Source organism: Misgurnus anguillicaudatus, chromosome 18 (assembly GCF_027580225.2).
Source record: "Misgurnus anguillicaudatus chromosome 18, ASM2758022v2, whole genome shotgun sequence".
In the NCBI taxonomy this organism is placed as follows: Eukaryota; Metazoa; Chordata; class Actinopteri; order Cypriniformes; family Cobitidae; genus Misgurnus; species Misgurnus anguillicaudatus.
In genome coordinates this window covers 31,328,208-31,335,738 of record NC_073354.2, presented here as the reverse complement: position 1 = coordinate 31,335,738, position 7,531 = coordinate 31,328,208, and the positions used below count along the sequence as shown (strand labels likewise).

At 37.8% G+C, this 7,531-nt stretch overlaps 1 protein-coding gene across 1 annotated transcript in view; it reads left to right on the top strand.

Annotated features, from left to right (window-relative positions):
- Positions 1 to 660: 660 nt before the first annotated feature.
- The window catches only part of fabp7b (fatty acid binding protein 7, brain, b), a 425,484-nt gene continuing 418,613 nt past the window's right edge, over positions 661 to 7,531 (top strand). The window contains exon 1 of the mRNA XM_055187095.2: positions 661 to 672. The gene's annotated coding sequence lies outside the window, so the exon portion shown is untranslated. The remainder of the gene's footprint in view (positions 673 to 7,531) is intronic.

The following is a 7,531-nucleotide window of genomic DNA, read 5'->3' as shown; positions in this document are numbered from 1 at the left end:
GGCGCTGGTTTCACAGACATGGCTTAGCTAAAGCCAGGACTAGGTCTTAGTTATCATAAGGGGGTGGTTTCCCGGACAGTGATTAGCTTAAGCCAGGACTAGGGGGAATGAGAAATGAGTACAGACCTATTACAGATCAGTGGGTGGGACTTACGAAAATACACAACTATACACGAAAAGAAACGATCAGCCGCCATCTTTATGCTGAGCTAAGCTAACAGACGATGTGGAGCAAGCCAGACTTCATGTTACAATAATAGCGGAAGGTAATCGATATGATATGGAAGAGGGTGATTTCGCAAGCGTGATGCTCTAATCCGCTGTTCTAAAGGTGACCCTTTGTTACCATAGATACCTTCACATTGGGCCCCCAATTTGTTAAATCCTCAACTGTGGATAACATAATTATGCCGCAATAGTCAGCCTGTCTGGAACCAAGCTGATTTAAACCACATCACGGTGTGACACTTGCATTACATGTGAACGGCCCCTACGCTAATATGATTTTGTTTTTCTCTCCCTGTCTTGTCTTTGACATCGAGGACAATGAGACAAACAGACCCAGTTTCGGTAAATGTGAAAGTCGGCACACCTCTGATCTACTGGCCGTCCTTCAATGTGATGCCCAGCTGGTGCCTGACCAACGATCACCGGCAGAACCTACTTAATCTCCGCTTAATCGTCGCTTAATCTCCTTATCCGTTGACATGTGTATATATATATATATATATATATATATATATATATATATATATATATATATCCCAAGGGTTTTTTCCTCCTAGGACTTTTTTTATTTCCCCGGCTAAAAAGCCCGGGGTTTTTTTCTCCTAGGGGGTTTTTCACCCCGGGAAGGCAGCCTTCTTGGGCTTAACTTAGCACCCTCTTCTATACATTACATTAGTAATACGCTCCCTTATAATGTTGATTCATAGCTGCAGCAAATTTAACTGCTTATGCTATCGTCCATTATGTTGTGCTATCTGTCGTTTTTCTGTGCTTTTCACTGCTTCTATTAATGTAAAGCTTCTTTGAAACAATTAACTATTGCGAAAAGCGCTATATAAAGAAAATTTAATTGAATTGTTCGTGGCACCTTTATGAGCCACAATACAAAAATAAATAAGAAACTGAGTGAAGCCTGCTCCTACGACACAATTCGTTTGTGTGGTGAACCAACCACCCAAGCTTTGTTTCGTGTATGGACAGCGGCGTCCTGGATACATATTTTAGAATCCTAAACTGGAAGCGACAGAAAAGGCCAGCAAAGAAAAACAGAAGTCTGACTGAAGTGAGTGTTTCTATTTTCTTTCTTATACTAATGTGGCATGTATGTACACAAAAGCATACAGCTGAGTGTTGTTCTGGATTAATGGGAGTGGCTTGCAGAGCTGTGCATTGTGGTGCATTGTGGGAGTTGTAGTTTTCCATACAAATGCACCCTAAAGTAACGTTCTGTCTTTTCTCTGACAAATAGGCAACAAATTCTAAATAAATGTTATGTTTTGACTACAAATATGACCCACTTTCATTAAAGATGAATGTTTCTACTGGTGAAATGTCCCTTTAAGCATCTTAAATAAACATGCCTTCTTTTTCGTCTCTGAAATAAATTGCATTTTGTGGGCCAAAACATGCTTTTAAAATCATGAAAAGTTACACACGTGTCAGAAGTGGAAAAAATGTACATGTGATATAGGTTTCAGAATTGGGCATGTAAACTAGCCCGACAGCGGCACCTACAAAAATTCAAGGAAGCAGCCCCCACCCCTCCGCTAGTTAAACATACAGTCTAATACTACGTTTTGACAGTATGATCTATGACAACATAAGTACTGTACCAGGAACTAATAACTCCCCATGAATAATACATGTTATATACAGATGATATATTATAAGCATGTTGCAGTCAATGAGCACAGCAGTTTTTGATTTTTCACCACGGCACAATCCAACGTGATCTTATGAGAATACGTGTGTATTTTTACGTAAAGTGTGGTTGTACCATACATACATTTACATAACCATACTTTTTTTAACGTTTTAATAAACACTGAAACATATAATATCGGTGTGTTAACAGGACTAATACTGTAATTATTTACGTATTAAAAGCTTTACATACTTACAAATTTGTACGTATGCCCTTTAGCCCTTTATCCAGCGATCTCGATCCCAGTTCTCATTAGCAAACGTAAACGTCAAATCTCGCGTTTGTTATAAATTAAAATATTGCGCCTCAAGAAGCTTACGACAAATGACTTTATGGCAGGGATGTCAAACACATGTAGGCTTTTGCATGCTACATCACAAATTTGCGACATTGCTGTTTTTCAGTTGATGTACTATTGAAATATATTGAATGTTTTCGGGGATTAATAACTTTAATACTTCTCTTTACTTCATATACTCCAGAGAGGACCATGGATGCAAATACATTACGTATTTTTGTATAAAAAGGGTTTGGGTTTAGGGTTAGAGTGGTAACATTATCAATAAAAAGGTTAAAGGGAAATTATACAGCAATCTTTATGGTACCTACTGAAAAATCCAGCTAAGACCAGCATAAGCTGGTGTAGCAATCTGGTCTAGCTATGTTTTGGTCACTTTTTAAGCTGGTCTAGCCGGACTTAGCTGGTCAGACCGGAAGACCAGCTGACCCACCAGCTTTGCCAGGCTGGGCGGACCAGCTTAAAACAGCTAATGCCACTTTAAACCAGCTAAAACCAGCTACCAACTTATGCTGGCCTTAGCTGGATTTTTCAGTAGGGGTATGAAAGATTTATGAAATATTTTACGTTTTGTAGCTGTAAAAAAGATCTCTGGGTCTGGCGCTACCACTTTTAGCATAGCTTAGCGTAATCCATTGAATCTGATTAGACCATTAGCATTGTGGCTAAAAATAAGCAAAGAGTTTAGATATTTTTCCTATTTAAAACTTGACTCTTATAGTTACATAGTGTACTAAGACCGACGGAAAATTAAAAGTTGCGATTTTCTAGGCAGATAGGGCTAGGAACTATACTCTCATTCTATAGTCAAGGGCTTTGCTGCCGTAACATTGCTGCAGGAGGTGCAATGATATTACTCAGTGCCCAAAAATAGTCCCCTGCCATTGAAAGTTACTAAGGGGACTATTTTCGGCTGCTGCGTAATATCATTGCACCTCCTGCAGCCATGTTACAGCAGCAAAGTCCTTGATTATTACGCCAGAATGAGAGTATAGTTCCTAGCAAAACCGCTCTAGAAAATCACAACTTTTAATTTTCCGTCTGTCTCAGTACACGATGCTACTACAGAAGAGTCAAGTTTCAAATAGGAAAAATATTGCAACTCTTTGGTTATTTTTAGCGTGATGCTAATGGTATAATCAGATTCAATGGATTGTGCTAAACTATGCTAAAAGTGATACTGCCAGACCCGGAGATCAGCTAAATGGATTTCAAAACAGTAAAAATCAAATGCTTAACTCTGGAAAATGAGCATATTTTCAAAAAAAGTGGAGTGTCCTTTTAATACATTGAGACCAGGCTGCAAAATCAGCTGCAGTTCTTTGGTTTATCTTGGGACTTTGGAGCATTGTCAGAAACCTGTTTACTCACAAACACAAGTTGAGTAACACTTGTATAAAGACACTTGCGAAATGACAACAGCCTCTACATCACGGCTCCCCCGGCGGTCGTGTACTAATGATAACAGAAAGATGGAAAGTCTCAGATGAAAATGGTGTTGTAAATGGAACCGGTGGAGTGTGATTCTTCATCTTTCCTTGAAAAGGGAATTCCCAGCGGACAGCTCTACAGATGAAAACTCATAATCACCTGCATATGAGGGCGATATAGCTCAGGTCTGACAGATCTTTTAGTTGAATCAGGCAGGTTTTCAGTCCATTGACAGCCTGATCTACGCTTCGCACGCTAACGTCTTTAGGAAAGCATCTCTGTCTGGTAAATGTCAGCCATTCAAATTTCATTTAAGCGCCATGGCGGAGAACAGGTCTTGGTAAATGTTAACATTTAACAGGAATTTATCAGCAAGCCCCCAAAAGTCACGAAGTGAATTGATCAAGGACACTGGAATTTATTCAACAGCAATTCTTTTAAATGGCAAAGCTAGAAATATTCGACAACCTGAATTAAACGGGCTTTCGGCGTACGCAACGATAACCAGAATAGAAACAAAGGCCATCGGGAATCCTCGTACAAGTGTATCTTTTTATTTATGCGTCTCACGTAGGGGTTTTATACCACGTCTGAAGATAGCCCAGAGCCTACATCAGCCAGGGGAGAAATATGTGGGACCTAAAAGCATGGCTGGGTTATGAAAGCACTGCACAGAAATATTAAAATTCAATAATTAAATACATGTACGAATTCGAGCAATCCCGGTGTAACAGTGATTACTGCGAGCAATTCAAGCATGGCTGAAAATCACCGGTCCCTCAGAACCATCACTGGCTTATTCATTTATAATGCAAATAGCTTTATTCAACTGAATGAACACATAAACAAACAAAGAATTCCCAGAGATTTATCAGGACGGGGATACAAAATAAATCCGGTAACTTTCTGAGATTGGAATTGCACGGCATGAAGAAGCTATTATTGGGATCATTGCACAAAGAAGATGAAGAAATCCTGAGGGCTTTACAGTATATTGTATTCACTTTACACTACGTATAATGGTTTCACTTAACTTGTTATAATCATTGATTGTAATAAGGATCATTTTTTGAATTGAGATCTATATAATATCTGGAAGCTGAATAAACAATGATGTATGGTTTGTTAGGACAGGACAATATTTGGCTGAGATACTGTACAACTATTTGACAATCTGGAATCCGAGGGTGCAAAAAAATTAAGTTATTTGAAAAAATTGCTTTTAAAGTTGTCCAAATGAAATCCTTAGCAACATATTAGTAATGATAAATAGATTTTTTTAATATATTTACGGTAGGAAATTTACTAAATATATTTATGGAACATGATACTTAAAGGGGACATTTCACAAAACTTTTATAAAATGTTAAATAAATATTTGGTGTCTCCAGAGTACATATGTGAAGTTTAAGCTCAAAATACCATATAGATAATTTATTATATCATGTTAACATTGCCACTTTGTGCACGGGTAAGCCGTTTTGGGTGTGCCCTTTTTAATGCAAATGAGCTGATCTCTGCACTAAATGGCAGTGTCGTGGTTGGATAGTGCAGATTAAGGGGCGGTATCATCCCCTTCTGACATCACAAGGGAAGACAAATTTCAATGAGCTATTTTTCCACATGCTTGCAGAGAATGGTTTACCAAAACTAAGTTACTGGTTGTTCTTTTTCACATTTTCTAAGTTGATAAAAGCACTGGGGACCCGAATAAAGCACCTAAACATGGAAAAAGTCATATTTTCATGATATTAATATCCTAATGGGTGATTCTCACAAAATCCAGATTTAGAAGGTGTCCAGCATCAGATTTTTTTAAAAAGCCATTGAAGCCCAATTTTTTTGCACATACAAGATTAAATTCCGAACTTACTATACCCAGCAAACATTTGAACGTCTGATTACCATTAAAAATACGTTCCTCCATCACGTCCCGTCATGGTTCAAAAATAGTTCCAAAATGAAAATCCAACCGACGTCTTTGACGTCATCTGACCTTGAATCACACGTCTTTTCTGCACGATCCGTGCACATCTAAATTGTCCTCTTCTGGACGTTAATACATAAAACCTGTACATAAAATTTGAATACACGCAACCTCTGACAAATATAGACATATACAAATGTATATAAATGCATTTTAGGACATGTTCTGCATTTGTGCCGTCCAGCCGCGACTAATTTTGGACGGGGAGACGACGTTGATTTCGGACCAATAGTACAACATTTGTGCCGTCTTGCGGCGACCCCTTTTGGCCGGGGAGACGACGTTGCCGTCCGGCCTATGTTTGCTGGGTAACCATTATTTTTAGAGGATTAAAAAATATTTCCTATAGAATTATTTACATTTTTTTAGATTATCATTGTCAAAAATTATCATTACCACAACATGATATTACATTAAATATATGCATTTCCAAACTCATGTTTCGGTAATGAGAACTAAAAAGTTGTCGAGGTACTGTGACAAACAAAAAATAAGAACTGCTTAACTGGTAGCCATCTTGAGTGTCACAGTCAATTCTATCCCTTCCAACAATTTTTTTGAAACTGTTAGTTCCTTGAGGGCTTAAACAATGATTGAAAAATATTTGCGGAGGATGAGAAAATTGGTCTTGGACACATTTATATTCCTTATTATTGTCTCAACATTTACCAATGATCACCAAATACCACATGTTTCTTTACTGTAAATGTTTATAGTATAACATGCACTGAAGCTTTTTATTTTTTAGATTTTTTTAATTATTAATATTTCCATGTCAAAGAACCCAAATCCAGTCATGGACACGTTGCGGTAATGAAATTTTTTCAATGAAATGTGAAAAAATAACAAATTGGTTTGTATGATGTCACCCTTTAAAAAATAACTCCTTTGCACATAAGGAGTCTATGTTAATACCTCAGATGTACATATTAGTACTTCCTAAATGGTACATATTAGGACCTTTTTAAAGGATACACTTGGGGCGATTTTTTTCTGCCAGTGTCTTTTATAATTTAGAGGACTTGGGTAAATTGAAACTGTAGCTTATTGTTTTAAGAGTACTGGGCCACAATCATTATTAATTTTGCTGGGCCGATTATAACTCTGTCAATTATTATACTTTCATGTCATATATCATGTTGTTTAACTAATCGTTTTCTCTCGGAGGGCCACACACCGAACACATTACGACTCACCCAGACACTCACAGCTGGTGAACTATCAGCAATTTCAGACCTGGATGAGTTCGTGATTGGAATGTGTGCTGTCAGCTCGGCATGAAAGACATTTTTTGAACAGCCCACGGAGGGACGGGTGAAATGTATGCCTCCCTCTGCAGCTGGCATTTCATCTGAACTCACAGGCAAATAATTAATGATGTCACTCATTGGGGATTGCACCACACAGAGCATGATGGGATACACAGATAGTTAGTTCACTCGTGTGCAGGGTCCAGATTTAGCCAGTAAATAATAAGAGTTTGGGGTAATGTAAGTGAATTGCGCATTTACAACAGAAAGAAAACAACTGCCACTATATATACACTATAAAATGCTGGGTTATATTCAACACAGCATTTGGTTAAAATGGTTTGGGTTGTAATTTAACCTATGTTGGGTTGTTTAATCCATTGTTGGGACAAATACTGTATTGTAATGGTTTTGTTCTGTGTTTTCTGTATTCTGTGTATTTTTGTATTTTGGACTTTTATTTTGACATCCTGTTCTGTTCTGGCTTTTATTTTGAAATACATCCTGCCATGTTTCACTTCACACTTCCTGTCTGTTTGTATAAAGCCACTTCCTGTACTCCAGTTCAATGCTGATTATTACATCGCCATCCTGTCTGTATTCTGCCTGTATTTCTGAATCTGTTATCTGTA